A 20,104-nucleotide genomic window follows, 5' to 3' on the forward strand; every position below is an offset into this window, starting at 1 on the left:
TTTGTTTTGCTTCTTTTTTTTTTTTTATTGTTGGTTGTTCAAAACATTACATAGTTCTTAATATACCATATTTCACAGATTGATTCAAGTGGGTTATGAACTCCCATTTTTACCCCGTATACAGATTGCTGTGTCACATCAGTTACATTTCCATTGATTTACAAATTGCCTTTCTGGTGACTGATGTATTCTGCTGTCTATCCCATTCTCCACTGTCCCCCCTCCCCTCCCCTCCCCTCCCCTCCCCTCCCCTTCTCTCTCTCTCCATCCCCTCTACTATAAATCGTTTCTTCCACTTATATAATTTTTCTCCTACTCCTCCTTTCCTCTTATATGTAGTTGTGTATAACCCTGAGGCTCACCTTCCAATTCCATGCAATTTCCCTTACCTCTCACTTTCCCTCCCGCCTATCATCCCTGTTTAATGTTAATCTTCTTCTCAAGCTCTTCGTCCCTACCCTGACCTTGGTTACTCCCCTTATATCAAAGCAGTCATTTGGCATTTGTTTTTTAAGGATTGGCTAGCTTCACTTAGCATAATCTGCTCTAATGTCATCCATTTCCCTCCAAATTCTATGATTTTGTCATTTCTTATTGCAGAGTAATACTCCATTGTGTATAAATGCCACATTTTTTAATCCATTCATCTATTGAAGGGCTTCTAGGTTGGTTCCACAATCTTGCTATCGTGAATTGTGCTGCTATAAAAATATGGAACGATTCACGAATTTGCGTGTCATCCTTGCGCAGGGGCCATGCTAATCTTCTCTGTATCGTTCCAATTTTTAGTATATGTGCTGCCGAAGCGAGCACACCTTATCATGATTTGAACAAAAAAAAAATGTATTTATTCATTTACAGGTTTATTTTCTCTTTCCTATCGTAACATAAGCTCCCTAAGGGCAGGGCCCACATTTGTCTTGTTTGCTGCTGTATTCCTAGAGCCCAGAGTGGTGAGAAGAGTAGGTTCTCAATATGTATCTGCTAAATGAGTGAAGATATCCCCCTTGCCCTCAAGGAGTTTGTGCTAATTTGGTACAGCAGACAGGGCAAACAGACTATCTTGGTCCAACCTGAGGGAGATCTAGACCCTTGGATACAGTCAGAGAGATATTTGAACCTAATAATTCTTGGCTTCTCAACCAAACATGAAAAGGATGCTAATATGGTTGGTTGGTGTCTTCTCCTTGGTATGGTTTAGATATGGTCTTTTCCCCAAAGGGTCTCAGTTAGTCAGCTTTTCATCATTGTGACCAAAACACCTGACAAGAACAACTTAGAGAAGTGAAGTTAATTTGGACTCACAGTTTCAGAGGTTCAGTCCATGGCTGGCTGACTCCACTGTTTTGAGGTTAACATGAGGCAGAATATCTGGCAGAAGAAAATGGCAGCGGGAAGCTGTTTGGCTCATGGAGGCCAGGAAGCAGAGAAAGAAGGGGAAGGGGCTGCAGGGAAGATGAACCCTTCCAGGGTATACCCCCAGTGATCTGCCTCATTCAGCCATGCCCCACCTAGTTAGTCCATTCAAATTAGGATGGATTTATTAGGTTATAGTTCCCATAATCCAGTCATTTTACTTCTGAGTATTTCTGCATTAACACAGGAGCTTCTGGGGACACCCGATATTCAAACCAAAACAGGGTCATATGCTGGAATCTTGGCTCCCATTGGGGCACTGTTGAGAGGTGGTGAACTAGTGGAAGGTAATTAGAACATGGAGCGCCACCCTCATGAAAGCTTTACTGCTGTCTTGTGGGAGCAGGTCAGGTCTGGTAGGAGTGGATTAGTTCCTGCCAGAGTGGGCTGTTATAAAGGCATGAGCCTGGCTCCTCTCCAATCTCATACTGTGTGTCTCTATATGTGACCTCTTCCTCTTGCACATGCTCCTACCGTGATGCTATAACCCATGTTAAGATGTAGCCAGAATGAAAAATAAAATGTTTAAGGCAATGGATTTATAGACAGCTTCTTATTTTAAAATATGGATTCAATTTGACTAAGGAGGAGGGAATGTGAAAACAGAAAAAGTGAGGAAAAGTTAATGGAAGATGCAAGAAGACACTTGTCTACAAGCCAAAGAGAGAGGCCTGGGATAGGCCCTTTCCTCACAGCTCTCTGAGGTAACCAACCCTGCTGACATCTTGATTTCAGACTCCCAGCCTTCAGAACTATGAGAAAATAAAATTCTGTTGTTTAAGTCACCAGTCTATAGTATTTGGTTAAAACTGTGCTAGCGAACTAAAAAGCTAGGGCATATTGTTTCATTTTTAATATTGCTACTTTGCAAACTGAAATCATACCTTACAAGTACTGTTACCATTAAAATTATTCGATGAGGGCAATGGAGTAAACTGGTCCTTAAATAAGGTTTTCAGACTCACACATATACATCTAGTTGGAAATACTCCAGTCTCGAAGACATGGAAGTGAAGTTTTATTTCTATAAGGGTCTCTCACATGTACAGCAAGAGGCCATTCCAGGACAGCCCACAGGCCTCCCTTTTTATGCTGCTACACCAATTCCTCTTAGGGTGGCAGTCATACACAGGGGTGGTTCTGTAATATATTTTGTTTCAACTCCAGTATTTTAAAAAACTGGAATTAATTACCATTTAAAATGTAGGCGAATAAACATAAAAATCTTAATTTCCAACACTGAAGAATTAGAAAATCTGGCCATACGGAGCCTGTTTTATCTCCAGAACCACATGGGCTGAACTGAGTAGGGTCTGCTCCAAGTGGAGTCCTACTTGCTTTCAGGGATACCACAGTCCTACCCTTTTATGTGGCTGCCTAGCTACTGGAAGCACCTCCGTTTGCAATCTCTTATCTAAGGGGATGTCATTTGGGCTTTTTAATTGTGACACACATGGAGAGATAGGATGGTCAAGAGGATATACCATCTCAAATAGCTAAAAAGTGGCTGCGCACCCCATCTCCAACTCACTCATATCCCACCACTAATTTGATTATCATCTCCTAATCTGTTAACAGAACACACAAGAGTTCCCAAGAGGGTATTCCAAAGGGGACACTGGTATTAAATGTAACGAGTCATCTTTAGGCAAACCGGTTAAAAAAATGCAGGGTTAACTAAGATGAACACATTACCTCGACACGGAACTCTCAGACCCTTTACCACCCTAATGTAGTCAGCAACAATTCTTAAAACTCTCTGACCACTCTACCTTGTTTTGAGAGTGTTTTTCAGTAAACAGTAGTCAGTGAAACTCTGACCCAGGCAAGTCTTTTTCCCATATAAAGTAAAATAGCTATTTTTGCTATTTGTATTATGGATTTGTGCAGTAATTATAGCATCTTAGATGAATATTCAAGTATAATTAAAAAAAAAAACAGAATAAGACTGCATGATAATTCATTTGGAAAATGAATTTCTCAATTTTTGTTGGATGTGATATGTGCAGAGATGGCCAACACTATAAATCTTTTTAAATTCAATAAAATAATTTTGTATAACTCTTAATAATCAAAATGGAAATAGGAAGATGCATACTTATTTCCAGTTGGATCTAAGATGCCATCTACTGCTTTACTTTAAATTTGCTAACATTTGGAATATTTGCATAATTAATTTTGAAGTCTTGATACTGCCAGTAATAGTTAAAATATGTCACAGTGTGCATTTCTTATAAAGCGTTTGATAAATTGCAATATCATCTTCAAACCTACGACAGCATATGAAACATAATCAACAATTATTTTTTTAAAGTCAGTATCAGTATTATTTCTACCAGAAACTGTAGTGGATTTCTTCATAAAACAAGAGCAAGAGAGGGAGGGGACCACCTGTCTTGTTTTCTTCAAACTGAAAAATTCAAGAACTGAAGATTGTTTATTTCTTTGGCATATACATTAGATTTGTTAACATTTCTTCCAAGTGTAAGAAACTTTGGGAACATCAAATGCCATAACATGAACAATTTGTACCATTAACACTAGCGCAAAATATTTACATCAAAAATGTATTGTGCCTGTTCAAAATAAACTCATCCATTTATCCAACAAACATTTATTAAGAGCCTATTATATGCCAGGCACTGTTCTAGTCTTAAGGATGTATCAGGAAACAAAACGAAAATCTCTGCCCTTATGGAACTTTTATTCTAATGGAGCAAACAAAATCTAAAATTATAGGTCCTCTTAGACGGTAAAAGGGATTATGGAGAAACATAAAACAGGGAAGAAAGATGAACTCTGTTGGGGAGCCTCAGGGTAGGCTTGAGAAGGTGGTTACTGTACCTGATTTTTGACAGTAAGTCAGACTTTGGACACACTTGGGGAAAGTCACTGAAAAAGTCAATGCAAGGGCCTGGGGCAACAATGTACCTGGCCAGTCTTAGGAACAGCAAGAGGTCACAGTGACTGGTGTAGAGTAAGTAAGGGGGAATGTGGAAGGAGACAAGGTCAGAGCAATGACTAGGGGAGCTGTGCAGGGCCCTAAGGTCAATGTTGCTCTTACTCTGAGTCACTAGTTCTAACCTAATGAGAACCAAGGCAGAGGATTCACATGATCTGACTTACATTTGAGATCTGAATGCTATGTTGAAGAAAAGATTTAGGACAGTGAGGGTGGAAGCAGGGAGACCAATTAGGAATTATCTCAGTAATTCAGGAAAGAGAGGATGGTATCTTGGACCAAGCTGGCAGTTGTGGAGTGAAAAATAGTTGGACTCTCGATATACTTTTGAAGGTAGAATCAACAGGATTTCCCCAAAGATCAGAAGAAAAGTGTAAGGGAAAGAGGTAAGAATGAGTCCAAGGTACTTTGTCTAAATAAATGTGAGGATACAGTTGTCACTAACTGAGATAGATTAAAAAAAAAAAAAAACCCAAAACTTTCAGGCAGCTAGGTGAGCTGGCACAAACCTATAATTCTAGTAACTCAGGAGTTTGAGGATAGAGGATTTTAAGTTCTAGGCCAGCCCCAACAAGAGGCTATCTTAAACTTAGCAAGATCTTATCACAAAACAAAACAATAAAACAGGACAGGGGACTTAGCTTAGTGCTAAGGTACCCCCGGGTTCAATCCCTAATACCCAATACCAACAAAACAAAACAAAACTATTTTAGAGACACAAAATCCAGATTTATAATTTGAAATAGCCACCAGATCTTCTACTAGAGATGGTTGAGTAGGTAGATGGATAAATATATGGGTTTGAAATTCAGAGAACAAGTTCAGGATGGACACATAACTTTGGAGGGCACATGGATGATATTTAATGCTATGAGATGATATGTAATCACCAAGCAAAAGGACACAGAGAAAACAAATAACCCAATCAACAAATGGGCCAAGGATCTGAACAGACACTTCTCAGAGAAAGATATACAATCAATCAACAAATACATGAAAAAATGCTCACCATCTCTAGCAATCAGAGAAATGCAAATTAAAACCACTCTAAGGTACCATCTCACCCCAGTAAGAAAGGCAGCCATTATGAAGTCAAACAACAACAAGTGCTGGCGAGGATGTGGGGAAAAGGGTACACTTGTACATTTCTGGTGGGACTGCAAACTGGTGCGGCCAGTGTTGATATTTTCCAAATGTTCCTAGCATAACTTTAGCCTCAAATGCAACACTTGTTGGCCAGACAATCAGGCTTTGAAATATGCAGGAGCAAAGGTATACAAAAGGGCAGTGTGAGGCATTTTTAAATGGTTGAAGGGTGTGAGCCATGTTTGTCCAGCTGGAATTTAGGGAGTTACACTGAGTGACATCTTGGGATATGTTTGGGATGGGAGGGGTCAGATTGTGGAAGGCTTGAAAAGTGTTTCAGGAGAACTCTGACATTCCTTGCAGGTAAGAGGCAACAATTATTAACCAAGATTTTAAAGAGGTCTGGATATGCAATGCTTCTAGGCTGTTAGCAGGGAAACCTAACCACCTTAGGCTGCTTGAATGGGAAACCAAAGCTGAGTGAGTAGCTGAATGGAGAGAACTACATGAGAAGAGTGACTTGGTAAACATATGCAGTCAATATGAGAAGACACAAAGATAAGGAGTTGGGGGAACAAATCCCCTATGGGTACTGCCTACTCATTCTCTGATCTGCCAGTGCCTCCCTCTGAATGAATCACAGGAAGCCATGGGGGGTAAGAGTCTGCTGATGTGGCACATATGGGTCAAACTCCCAATACACAGAATGGAATACAGTCAGACAGAGATAAGCAAAACAAAGAGGGAAAGTATCACTTGGAGCCATGCTTTTGAAAGAGTGATCTAATGACATAGTGCAGGGGAAACAGAGTGGAGAGACTAAAGGTGTGGGAGCCTGGTGCTTTTCTGTTTCTGAAATAGCTGAGCATCCCATGTACTACTACATCAGCAGCAGGTCCAGATGAATAGGCTTGAGGTTCCTGATCCTTTCCATCAGGAATTGTAGAACGTTTAAGCAGTAGAGTAGGATGCAGGAGCATAACCAACTCAATACCAAAGCAATATTTCACAGACGCAGGTCTAAGTGGCTTTGAAATAAGCCTGAGAGAATGTCCAGTTCCTCACCTTTAAGTGGGTGGGAAAGAGGTCACTAGAATGAATGAACATCAGGATCCTGGGCAATGGTGGGGAGAGATACAAGTCATCAGGTCTAAGATGAGTTGCACAGCACAGTACAAACGCTGCAATTCTGGGGTGGGAGAAAACTCAGGAAAGACAGAAACGTAATAAGGAATCATCTTTATCTGGGACAAGGAGAGAGTAAGCAAATCAGAGAGACATGGGGGTGACTTAGAGAAGTGTGTGGGAGACCTCTATCTTCTTAAAGAAATGTGAAGCAAGGTCATGGGCTGAGAAACAAGATGGTGGTGACCACTATGGGAATTGTACAAAAGTAATGAAAGAAAATCTTCCTCTTGGAAAAGTTCAATGGGTTAACATACAGGATGCTACATCTGTTTCCTTCCTTCTTAACATAAACTCTTAACAAATCCTGTGATCAGGTAATAACTTTTGTTTCAAATTTTTCCCTCAAAACACCACAATTTTTATTCTGTTCTGATAGTATGGATTTCTAAAAGACTGAATCACATGATTGGCAGGTGTTTATTATTTATAAATGGGATAATGTAAGGTGCTGAGAAATTAATCTTATAAATAACTAATCCCAAATGCAAGAAACAATTGCTAAATAACAAATTATTAAAGTGTAGGGCAAGTATATATTAAGAAGAATATATGATAGGAACGCAACATAGAATCTTTACTTAGCATGTCTGTTATAGTCTACCAATAAGATATAAAATGACTATGCTGTGATCAACTTTAAATTTTAAATGACTCTATACAGTCATTTAAAATTTAAAAATGATCATATAATATGCATATATATGCACATATGTATGTCTTTGGTAATTTAGTGATTTAAGGAAAATTAATCTCAAATAAAAATGATTTAAAATGGTTAAAAAGTGTGTTCTAAGTATATGTTAAGATAAACATATTTAAAATAATTGATATGATAGTATAATATGGAAATCCTTACTTACAATGTTTTGTATAGTCTACCAATTAGAAATAATATGTGTATTACTATGCACAGCTCAACGTTAAATTTTAAAAATAGAGTACAACTATGTATCTTTGGTAATTTTAATGATTAATGCTTTAATTAAGAGATGAAGTACATGTAGACATATGCAATAAACTGACATAATTCATCATACTGAAAAGAATAACATGATAAATGCATATGTATATTGTGAATTATACAACATACATGCAAATCATACACTCATTATCACACACAGGCATTATTTTTCCTACAGTCAAAATGTAACATCTTCAAGTATTACTCCAACTACTGCATTACTCTTTAAAAATAAAGTAGTATGCTTATTTTTAAATATTATTATGCTTTGAAAAGAAATTTAAACCAAGAAACTCAAGCCAATGAAAACAGAGCAGACACTTTTAGTGGCCACATCTCTGTGCAGACTAAACTGGAAACAAATCCCTGTATTATGTATCTGTTGCTCCACAGTGTCATTTAAATAGAAGTCTGAGCACTGGGGAGCTTAGTAAGGCCTTTAGTTACAATGTCAAATTAACCGATCTACCTTTCTCTTTCTCTTTCTCTGTCTTTCTTGTTTATGTATGTTGAATACTGAATATACTTATCACTGAGTAGATGAAAAAATAGCAACATTGGTCCCAAAACAATTTTTCATTGAAGAAGTAATTACTTAAAAACACAGCTCTCAGATTCATCTTTGAAAAAAAATCCTAAAATGAAGGCAATTTAAACATGAATATATTTGGTGCTTAAACACTGCTGTATGAATGCTTGGTAAGAGCAGACTGGCTCCCCAAACCTCAACAGACAGGGCGGGCTGAAGTGACAACGTACAATCAAAAACTCTAAGAACACACTTAAGGGTATTCATAAATAGCTACTTATCATGTGGTCATGTCAACTTTTTCCACTCTACAGCAACTTGGAGATGTCCTGTTAATTAGGCTTTTGGACTGAACTTAGTGAAAAAAAAAATTAATGTGAAACTTAAAAGTTACTGAAGGAGGAAAAAAGTACCTCTTGGATTCTTATACCCACTATGCAGCATTAGTTTTTCTAATAGGTAACAAGTTATATACAAATGTGTTAGATGAGACAATTGATTTTTCTGATCATTTTGAAAACAATCTGGGTAAAAGTGACTACTTTTAGTAGTGGGAGTACTGCTAAAGATGTTTCCTCTTTGCAGGTGAATTGAAACCACATGTATGAATCAGAAAGAGAAAATCTTTTAAAATTGTATTTCAATGCATTCTAATTCTAATGCTTAAACCTAAAGAGAAATATTTATAAAATCTGCTGTTGTGTGAACCAAAGATAATAGCTTCACAGATGACTTTTTCTCATCTGGGGTAAGAAGACAATACGTTTATTAATATATGAACATTATGAGATTCTATAACATTTTGACGATTTCTTTGAAATGAAAAGTCTACTTTACTTTTTAATTAAATCTGTTTCCCAGAAAGGTCTTTAAGGATCTACAAAGTACCATGCATTTTCTTATTGCTGACAGTTCTTGAAACCACGCTTGAATGCTTTCTTTATCCTTTGGTGAACAATTGAAAGATCATATGCAAAAAGACTGTTTTTTTCTTTTTCTTGCCCTATAATTAAGGCATTTTAATATATTTCCTCATAGTTGTTACAAAAGCAAATTATTAAGATTCATAGATTTGAGATGATTTTGATTCCAGTGGTTATATAAACACATAATGTATCATTTTTTTTTCTAAACATGGATTTGAAAAATATAAAAATACTCTCTCAAGGATAAAAAGATTAATGTGTAGAAAATTAAGCTGAAATTTATCTTCTTGTGTTACCTTCATATATGTAAATAATGTCCAAAAATTTAAAAAAAAACCACACTTGGTTAACTATCCTTTAAATTTAGCAAATAATAAATTCATATTAAGACATTTTCTCCTAATCATATATTTTGAGAGTCTGAGATTTTCAAGAGTTTTTTTTTTTTTTGGTTGTCATTACTTACAGATAAAAATACTATATATATGCTTTAAGAGACAAATGAAGATTATAAAAATCACAGAAAAGTTAAGATTTTAATTTAAATGTATCTATTCTGAACAAGATAAATCTAGAAAAAAATACATTTAGTTTAATACTCTTTAAGTTGGGAAACTATATCTGCAACTTAAGAAAATGCTTTTGTAAATAATGATAAAAAGGAAAGCTTACAATATAAAAAATGCTTTAAAATTCTAAAATTACACATTTTTAATCATTTAAGTAAGTAACAACCAAAAAGATTTGTGCTGAAGAAATGTTCAGATTTTTTAGACCTTTTTCTACATTAAAAGATATTGGTTTGCTTTTGGGTTAGCATACTGCACTTGGACTTAGGTAACTTTTTGGATAAAATTCGGAGAATTGAAAAAACATTTTTAGATTATACCTTATGATTTTAAAACAGGTATTGGAAGTATATTAGAAAATATAGGATATTATAATTTTATATTAAAAATAATACTTCTGAACATGACTGATGTAATAATTCCCCTAATTTTTTTGCAAAACAATTTTAAATGCATACAAGGTAGATACCTTTCCATGTCTGTCTTTAAAACTGTATATTACCCTTTACATCAATCCATCAATCTCTCTCTCAATTTAATAACCCTTTTGCTGGAATATTTAAAGGAAGTCCCAGGCACCAAGTCACTCTCTCTACATATTTTTTAATGGATGCTTTAAAAAAAGAGGGCTTCTTATTTTTAATATTTATTTCTTAGCTATAGGTGGACACAATATCTTTATTTTTATGTGGTGCTGAGGATTGAACCCAGTGCCTCACACATGGTAGGCAAGTGCTCTACCTCTGAGCCACAACCCCAGCCCCCAAAAGGACATTTTCTTATAACATAATTTCATAAATAATTTCTTACATAATGCCACAATGGCACTCCCATGTCTAACAAAATTAACCATAATTTCTAGGTGGTAAGAATTCATACCAAACATATTTAACTTTCAATGACTATCTCATAAAGATATTTCTGCAGTCCCTGGATGGACTCAAACTGCAGCAAGTTCAACTTCATTTACTTATGATGTCTCAGGTTTCTTTCCTAGTCCAGTTCCTGTCTTTCTTGGTTAATTTTCATGCCCTTGTCTTGTTGAATAAACTGTTTGGCCTTCTTTTTCAATTTGACCTGGAATGTCACTGCTCAGGAAAATGGAACATTGGGATGACAAAGTGTGAAAACTTCCAAACCTCAAATTTATTCTTTGGCTATCGAGGGGCAAAGGGAAACCTTGAGACACTTCTATTTATTTAATGATCTAAATAATTTTTAGGAAGATTTTAAACAATTCTTTCATACTAAAAGAGTATAAAGCCATAATCATCATTCATAAAATTTGTTTTATAATATTAGTATCTTTGATATACTATATTATTTAATAGGGTTAAGCTTATTTATTCATAAATCAAATGACACCAAATAAGCAAATTAATGTTTACTAACTCCACGTTTATAAATTCCTTTTATAGAACATATGAAGACATAATTGCTTTTAGTTATTTTGGGAAAGAAATACAATTAAGTATGTCCCTTAACTTTTTTTTTAAATTTTCTTTTTTTAAAGAATTGTTTAACCAGACAAGCATGTTTTCATTAATTTAATTTGTGAGAAACTTAAATATTAAGTTGAGTTACTTAGGACTATAAACCAATTATTGGCAGTGTCTTAAAATATCATGTACAATTTTTTAAGGAGAGACAATTAGAAAATTTAGAGGATTATAAAGTGCCGATAAAAATTATAAAATATTAGAAGCAAAATGAAACTTTTAAATGTGGTATCCGGCTAATTATGTAAATTAACATATATTAGATTGGCTTAGCCTTTCTTCAAAACAGCTTTAGCTAATAAAACTTCAAAAAGATCAGTGATGTACCATTTTTAAAAATCTAAAATATAAATGTCTTTAAATGGAACCATATGAAGTGAATGACAGCAAAGCAATCATAGATAAAATTACCAAACTCAAATGAAATAAATTCAAAATGAAAAAATGAAGGGCAATTAAGTACCTATTTTGACAATGTGAAGTGGTCAAGTTTTTAAAAGTATGACACAGGAACCTTAACCTATCTATATATGAGTGATAAATGAGGCATTTTGTGTCATTACATTCCCATAAATCACTTTCTTTAACTGCTGACGGCTTTTATCAGATCTAACCTTTTCAAGCTTCTATTAGAGTGCTAACATTTTCAACTTTGACACATGTGCAGTTTACAAATTCTGCAGCTGATTAACTCTGGACAGAAGCTCACTGGCATCATTGTCTTCAAGTTGGGCAAAAGCCTTGGGGTCTCAAAAACTCAGACATTTACATTACAGTACAAAAATCTCAATTAATGTAAGGGATTGGGCTGTAAGAATTGCTCAGCGAATATTTTCTGTTGGTAAACAAACATGAACAAGACTTCATTTCTCATGAAACAAGTAATCTAGTAAACACTAAGAAAAAAATTAGAAAAAGAATCCTGGGATGACAAGGACTAACTTCTAATAAAGTTTTTTTTTCTTTGTGTGTGTGTGTGTGTGTGTGTGTGTGTGTATGTTTATGTAAAGATATATATAGCTTAAAATTATTTTCTTTGGCAATCAAGAAATACTTTCCAAAAAATGACTGCTAAACTTCAGTTTTGAGCTATCAAAGCAAAGGCAATCCCAGATCAATATGTCATGTGGGGTGAGGACTACGAACCCCAATAAAACATAATACTGATAAAACCATTTTAGTGAATTTTATGAAAAGTTGTTAAATCAAACTAAAATATATTGCTTAGCTTTCCTATAAATTCCAAACATTCTAAGTTAAAGGTTATTTTAGCTAATTCAATCAAGCAATCCATTTCAAAACTAGAAAATAAAAATTCTTATTCTGCATACTTTTAAAACTGTTGTGTTGAGATTATAAAGACAAAGCATGTGAAAGGTAATGTAAGTTCTGGTCAGGTTACTAAAATACTAAATCTTCCTTCATAGAATGTCTTTATTCATAAAGTTGGAATGAACTACTTATTACCAACACAAAACATTCTAAATAATTATAAGATAAAACTTTAATATAATCAAAATACTTGCCTATCAATAGTGTAGAAATAGAGTATATAAGCTAAAACCTTCTTTCACATTGCAAATAAGACAAGATCCAGACTTTACAAGATCAAAACTTCACAAAGTTTTAATTTTAAAGGTCCTGATTTCTTCATGGAAAAGTCAAATATAACAGTTTGAGTGTTTTGATGATTAACACAAAATTGTACAGGTAGATATATGTAGGCTAATGCATTCATGTAAATAGCATATTCATAAATACATTTGAGCAGATGTTCACGAGATTTGTGAGGACAAAGATATCAAAGAAACAGGTAGAAAATAAAACTGACCCAGGCCTAGAAATAAAGTTGAAGTTTAAGGAAACACTGTCATCGACATTAATAGCCAGACAGAATAAATCTTGATGCTGGTTGTTCGACCACCAGAAGCCTGCTACTTCAAATAGCATCAGTTTTGATAAGAACTAGGAGCCATCAAGCCTACATAATAAAATCCAAAGAGATGGACTCACAGCACTAAAGTAAAAATGTTCACAGAATACCTCCTGCGGCAAATTGCCTTTTGTTGATAAATGACAAATCTTAGAAAAATAGTGGGGGAAGGACAACTTTTTCTAGCATCACAACCCATGTAGTCTTGTAATGTCACCATCTAAGGCCTATCCATGACAAATTAAAAACTTCTTTATTTCACTAATAATGTCACTCATCACAGTAGCTGGGCAGTTACACTTTGACAATTCAGATGTAAATCCTGGGTTGCCTATGAGTATTCATGACAAAGGCATATTTATCATTTAAAACAAAAGGACATGACTTCTTGGTGTTCATATCAAAGACCAGTGATGGATGAGGCCATGCTAATCAAAAGACCGGCAAGAAAGAACACAGATGTTTGCTACTTTGATTAAGAAAAGACTATTCCCTACCCCCAAACCTCCCCAATATGATCATTTCAAGTTGTTTTAAATGTATAGTTTTAAATAGATATCTAAGAATTTAAAATTCTCTGCTATGACTTTTACAATAAAATTAATATAGTTTTCCCAGCCACAAGTTATAGAGGCAAAACTTCCTCAAATTAGAAAGATGAAACCACCAGAGGAAAATAGGTTCCTCAGATGTAACCCACAGCGGGATTTGCACAACTGGTATTATCCTCCTCAATTATTATTTTTTTCAATCCATAAAATCAAGAGGAAAAAAGTCTGCCATCTCCAACTTTTGCCACAGCACAACTGTGAACTGAAATCAATGTTATGACCAATAGAGAAAACAAGGTTTGAAACATTCTTACATATTTGTTATTGACCATTGTGCCTTTGCTTTTCATTCCAAGTGCTGTTCAAGTTGAAAGCACTTAAAAATAATTGTTCACATTTTAAGGATTATTTAAAGCCTTCTACACAATTAATTCTGGTGATTTTAGCATTCATCACCCTTTTGGATGAGAGAATAAAAATAAGTGTAGCATTAAAAAAAACAAAGCAAATGTATTTAGAGCTGGTGCTATTGATAGCACTTCCTCCCATTCCACTGATGAAGAGCTATCATCAGGGCTGGCTAATAGAAATCCAATTTACAAGGCCCTGCTCATTTGAGTGCCTTTCAAGAGGCACAGGATTGGTAACCCTTCAGACCTGCAAACAAATTCCTGCTCTCCTAGGGCAGAACTATTCTAATATTGGGGGGACTGGGAAGTTATCACTGCAAGGTCACCTTGAAGAAGTGTGGACAGTTGGAAGGGATGGGGTGGGGGTTGTTAAGAAATCCATTCACTACCATTTGTCCTTGCTCAGTGAAGTACACTTGTTGACAAGCTTTTAATAGAGCTGTATACTATTAAAAAAAAACCCCTCCAACATAAAGCCATATGAGAGGAAAGAACTACTTGTGTATTACAAAAATACTTGGCTAGCTATTTTTTTTTGGTGGGGTAGGATCTTCGTCCTCTCAAAATGATGGGTGCATGCAGTCACCCTTAGCACTTGTGTCATCTATTGCTTCTTGTATGTCATATTAATGATGTGGTGTTGAACACGACCATGAGGTTTGAGTCTAAGTGCATTCCATTATGCATTACCAAGTTGTATCCATACATTTACCAGAGTCTATTTTTTAGTATCCATAGTAATTATTATATGTCCTCCTTATAATAGGTACATCCTCTTTTTTAAAAAAGTTATATACATGTTTTTCATAGTGGAAGCTAATAGTTGAATATTTCAGAGGGTTTAACACTCAATATATTAAGAAGTATTTACCGAATAACAAAAATCTTTCACCTTTTGGCCCTTTTATGAAAAATTTACTGGATGCCTAATATATTTAATATTCAGTAGCATGTGAGAATAATTTTTATGCAACTCTGATAGTTAGAAAGATAGATAACTCAATTACTAGATCATCTATCAAAATATTCAGATGTACAAGAGGCTACTAAAAAGATTGATGACTGAGAAAGTCCACTGATTCTCTAGCCATCACATTCATGCATTTGGCCAGACAACATTTTTCGCTGCCTTCACAAGCAAGCTTCATTACCCATCACTCCACTGAAAAGAGTTTATTATGAGGCTGCCATCTTGGCAAGACTATTATTTAGATGATAAATGCTGAGGAGGAAAAAGTATGTCTACTTTCTTTTTTTTATAAGCAAAAAGATGAGCTTTTCTGACAGATAAAACAAACAGCATCTACATTTCTAATTAACTTAAATTTGGCAGATACAAATATAGGTCAGTTAAAGCTATGATGTTATCTTCTGTCTGAATTTTACCCTTAATTTGTAAAATGTAAATTAACTAATTAGAAGAAAAACAGCATGATTAGTGACAAAATGTTTCAGCTGGGTCTTTGCTTCCTGACATTTATGATCAACTATAATGAATTATTGCTTTTTAAAATAATTGATAGAATTTTTTTCTCACTATAATGAAAGAAATTTTACTACAAATTTGTAAAAGAAGGCCAGGAACCTGGCAAAATGACAGAACTTTGTGGTGTGCTTTCTGAGAAAAAGATGTAGCTAAAAGGCCATAATAGTAGAAACAGTTGGGTTAATTTATGCCTGTGTACTTACGGGTGGATTTGGAGCAAAGAAGTGTATAGATGTTGAATCACTAATAAACCCAGTTATAAAGACTGTTTTCTATATTCAAAAAAGTATGCTTTAAACTGGGCTCTATTATAGTTTATGTGGATTTTCTGTGTAATCAAGCAATTAGCGGGAACAGTGATGGGTTGGAGTTGCAGTGTTGAATGGAGAATGAATAAAAAGATTTGGCCACTAGAGTTTCAGTAGTAAAACCTGTCATTGTTAAATAAAACTAATCCATGTAACAGTTAAGGGAAAAGAGGTTTTCAACTATTCCTATGTAGATAAGGATTCTACAATGAGAATAAGTACATATACAATGTCAGAAATAAATGTCAATTAAAAATTACATAAAATTGGTCTGGGGATGTGGCTCAAGCGGTAGCGCGCTCACCTGGCATGCACAGGGCACTGGGTTCGATCCTCAGCACCACATAAAAATAAAATAAAGATGTTGTGTCCACTGAAAACTAAAAAATAAATATTAAAAAATTCTCTCTCTCTCAAAAAAACAAAAACAAAAACAAAAATAAAAACAAAAATAAAAACAAAACAAAACAAACATAAAATCCTGAGATTTAAAGCATGCAGAGTGGCCATGCTTTGAAACAGCACAGTGTGTGTGACCAGTCTTGGTCAGGCAGAGTAGGATGGAGGCTGTCAGTTATCATAGCACACAAACTTAAGGTCTCCTATGCACAAGGAATACCAGGTAAACTGGAGCTGAAGCCACGTGGTAGGGTAGACAGAAGCTGAACATGAGCCATTTTGAGCAGGCACTTGGTTTCCTGGTGTTTGATAATATTTGAAAGGATGGAGAAAATACAAAGAAAAATGTCTCAAACAAAATGGATATGTCCAGGGTACTACTGGAAAGTTCAGTGAATATGAAAGGCAGATGAATAGTAAAAACAATTAAGTACTTCAAAACTAACATTAAAACTGATTTTAGTTAGCCACTAACTTACTTACCTTGGACAAACTTACTTAATTTCATTTAGCAGGCGGTTATCACTTCTGGAGACAATCTTATTGACATATTTGAATACTTTTCCAATATCATGAAAAATGCATAAAACTCTCCACACTTTGCAAAATGTAATCTAAATGCTTGAAGAATATTATTACATTTATTTTATACTGACTAGCTATGGAGACAGCAGGACTATCTTTCTAAATAGCTGCTTCTGATTAAAAAGAATATTTTTATAAAAGTATTAAATTTATTTTATATTTTAGAAATTCATTAATAATAAACATTTTTCTTCCTGTCTTTATACCACTGTGATATTGAATTAAGAAATAATATGGGTAACTAATCAAAGCCCCACTTCACAGTATATAAATTTAACACAGAAAAACACATTTATACACAACAGAAAAATCTCTTGGCAGAACTTTGGCCTCCACCTAACTCTTCGACCTCTTAGTACATGATATACCTACAAGGCAATTACTTCAAAAGCTACCTAAGATTTTCCTCTACGTACATTAATCTTGCACTTTAAGAGGTAAGCCTCAAACATTTGAACTGCAATAAATTGGTTTCTATCACGAAGATAAAGAAAGACTATAAAACATATAGCATATAGACCTCATTTGTTTAGTTTTTCTCCTGGTAGCTATTAACAATCTCCATTCACATTTGTCATTTTGAAAAACTAATTTAATTTTTTTAATTAAAAGCATTAATAGTTTCAAGATAGGTTTTCAGCTTGATAGTAACTGGGAAAAAAAGGGCCAGAGGAATTTAAAAAGCAATAATTTACATCCATTTAAATTCTTTATTATTTCTGCATTGAAGGCAGCATTTCGTGTTTGAGGAGTGTGTTATCTGTGTAGAAGAAGAAAGGCAAATAGAGAAATGCAATGAGTGTCAGGTGTCCTGACCAAACCTGAGTCCCTCGTGTTGCAGGAAGGTCAGACCCTTTCAGCACTATGCTGGTGTGTCAAAACACGTCAACAAACCATCACACTGCGGGAAGAAGAATGACCTTTCAGTTCTTTATGTTTGGGCTGCCCATGGAGCTTTGGATGTGGGTATGCATGAATGGTTTTCCTAGCTGCTTGACAAATGCAACTCCCAAGGTTTCTTTCAAGTATGACTGTTAAAAGCTCTCAGTTTTTATATTTTGGAACAACTTTCTTAATCCACATAATTCACAGAGGGAAGCGATGTGAAGTCAACTATCTCAAATAGTGAGATTCAATGTTACCAGATGAAGATTACCTTATAGATGTTCAAATGTGAGAAACGTAGGTGGAGAATCAGTAAATTTAGAAACAATTTTATTTGTTCTAAGAGCCATAAATACTGTTCATCAGTTCTCTAAACTTTATCACAGACATCACATTATGGTTGTCTTTTTCTATTAAAAGAAAGGCATTTCTCTACTCTCTCTGTGAAGAACCACTTTACATATTTCTACTGCAGTTGATCCCTAAATCTGTTATCTCTGATCCATTACTTGGATTCCTCTTCCACAGCCCAGTTGCTTTTGAGCATCTCTAAGCATCCTAGCTAAAGTTATTGCTCACCTATTTTTTTCCATTCCCAATTCTTTAATAACACCATTATTTTCTCCACCACCAATATTAAAACCTCAACATTGTCTTTGTTCCATAACCCTCAATACATTTTTATTAATGTTGTATTGAACACTGGTCTACTTGCCAAATTCTGTAGATTATCTCCACAGTCTCTTTATGTTTATATGAACTTCTTCCATTTTCACTGCTACCACTATAATTTGGGAACTAATGGATTATTGCAACATGGATGACTGTAGGACCAAAAACGTTCCTTGCTTCAATTTCTTACTTCCACTCTGAGCATTGTACTACCAGAATATCTATCCTGAAGTTAGGTCCTGGTCATACCAGACTTCTATTCAAAAACTTCCTCTGGCTTTCCAACTCTGTGACCTTCACCCAGACACTTAACTTCTCCATATCTTATATGAAATGGAAATAAAATGCTAGTATCTACTTCAGAGAACTAATATGTAGATTAAAGTGAATAATGCATGTAAGTGCTAAACCAGTGCCTTCAACAAAGCTGGTGCTCAGTGTTAGCTGATTTTATGATCTATGTACATGTTCTATTTCCCTATTAGACTGAATTAAAGTCTCTGAAGGCAAGATTAGGTTTTGTTCACCCTTTTATGCCCTGAAATGCATAATATCCTGTCTCCACACAGAAAGAACTCAATAAAAAGTTACTGATTTTAATCATGCATCTATTCTAACACTGGCAGATCAGTTTGATAGAATCTGTTGCATTAGAAATTTGTAGTTGTGAAATAGTATCATTTCACATTAACATAATGAAAGGCAAATGGAACTGGCCAAATACTGTAGGCTAGTGTTGAGTTCAATGTTTATATAGCTGACCACATTGTCCTTCAAAAAAGAACAGTAAAATACCATGTCTCTTAATGTCCTATTTCTATTCCCCAAAACCCAGACAAGTTAAGAAAACAGTAAGAGCAAGCATGAGCCAGAAAGACCTGATGTATATTGTTTTGAAAGACACTGGCTTTCTCTTAGGCACAAAGGGAATGAAGACAAGTTAGTGTTGTTTTTAGAAAGGTACTTTCTTGAATGTACACCAGGATAGCTGCTCTTTGGGATGCTGGTCATACAAGTAAACTAAGCAGCTGACGCTGATGATGTCACCACTTCTGCAGTCTCGCATATAACCACCCTCCTCACCCCCCGCCATGGTAACTGACTCAGAACTGGGGGCACTATGAAGAGAATATGTATCACTCATCTAGTCAACCACCACAGGACAAAGTGCCATAAGGGACAGAGGCACTCTTTTCTGGAGCAGAATCCTAAGGGATGGAGGCACTGCTTGGCAAGGCACCATGAAGAACAGAGGTGCAACCAGTTTAGCCTGGGTCACTAAACACTTTTTACTGAAGTCATTGATTTCTTATATGCTTTCTCCATTAAATCTTATCTCTTACACGCTGTCTCCTGGCACAGTCTTTGGCCTTTCAGGAACCTATCCTACTGCCCTGGCACACCTGGGCTCTAGATGTCATAATGGCCTAATAGCCCACAATGAATGGCTTCAGTTTTATCACCTTCATTATCAATAAGGAGTGCTTTTAAAATACCATAACTGAAGCTATCAAGGATGACCAAGAGAGCCTCTTATTTGCAGTAGTTGATAAGTTTTGTGAATTCTAAAAAAAAAAAAAAAAAATTAAAATTAAAATTTAAAAAAATCCTTTTTATTAAATTAAGGGATTTTCTTTGGTGATGTGATGGTGGTTAGCACAGCTGCCAGTAAGAAATGGGAAGGAAATGACAAACAGAAGTATAAAAGAGAAGCAAAAAGGAGTTAACAAGATAACTTT

At 35.1% G+C, this 20,104-nt stretch overlaps 1 protein-coding gene across 7 annotated transcripts in view; it reads right to left on the bottom strand.

The window, feature by feature from the left end:
• The window catches only part of CDIN1 (CDAN1 interacting nuclease 1), a 220,911-nt gene that overhangs the window by 66,658 nt on the left and 134,149 nt on the right, over nucleotides 1-20,104 (bottom strand). The window lies entirely within an intron of this gene.

This window comes from Spermophilus citellus, assembly GCF_964194105.1.
Source record: "Spermophilus citellus genome assembly, chromosome: 4".
Taxonomy (NCBI): Eukaryota; Metazoa; Chordata; class Mammalia; order Rodentia; family Sciuridae; genus Spermophilus; species Spermophilus citellus.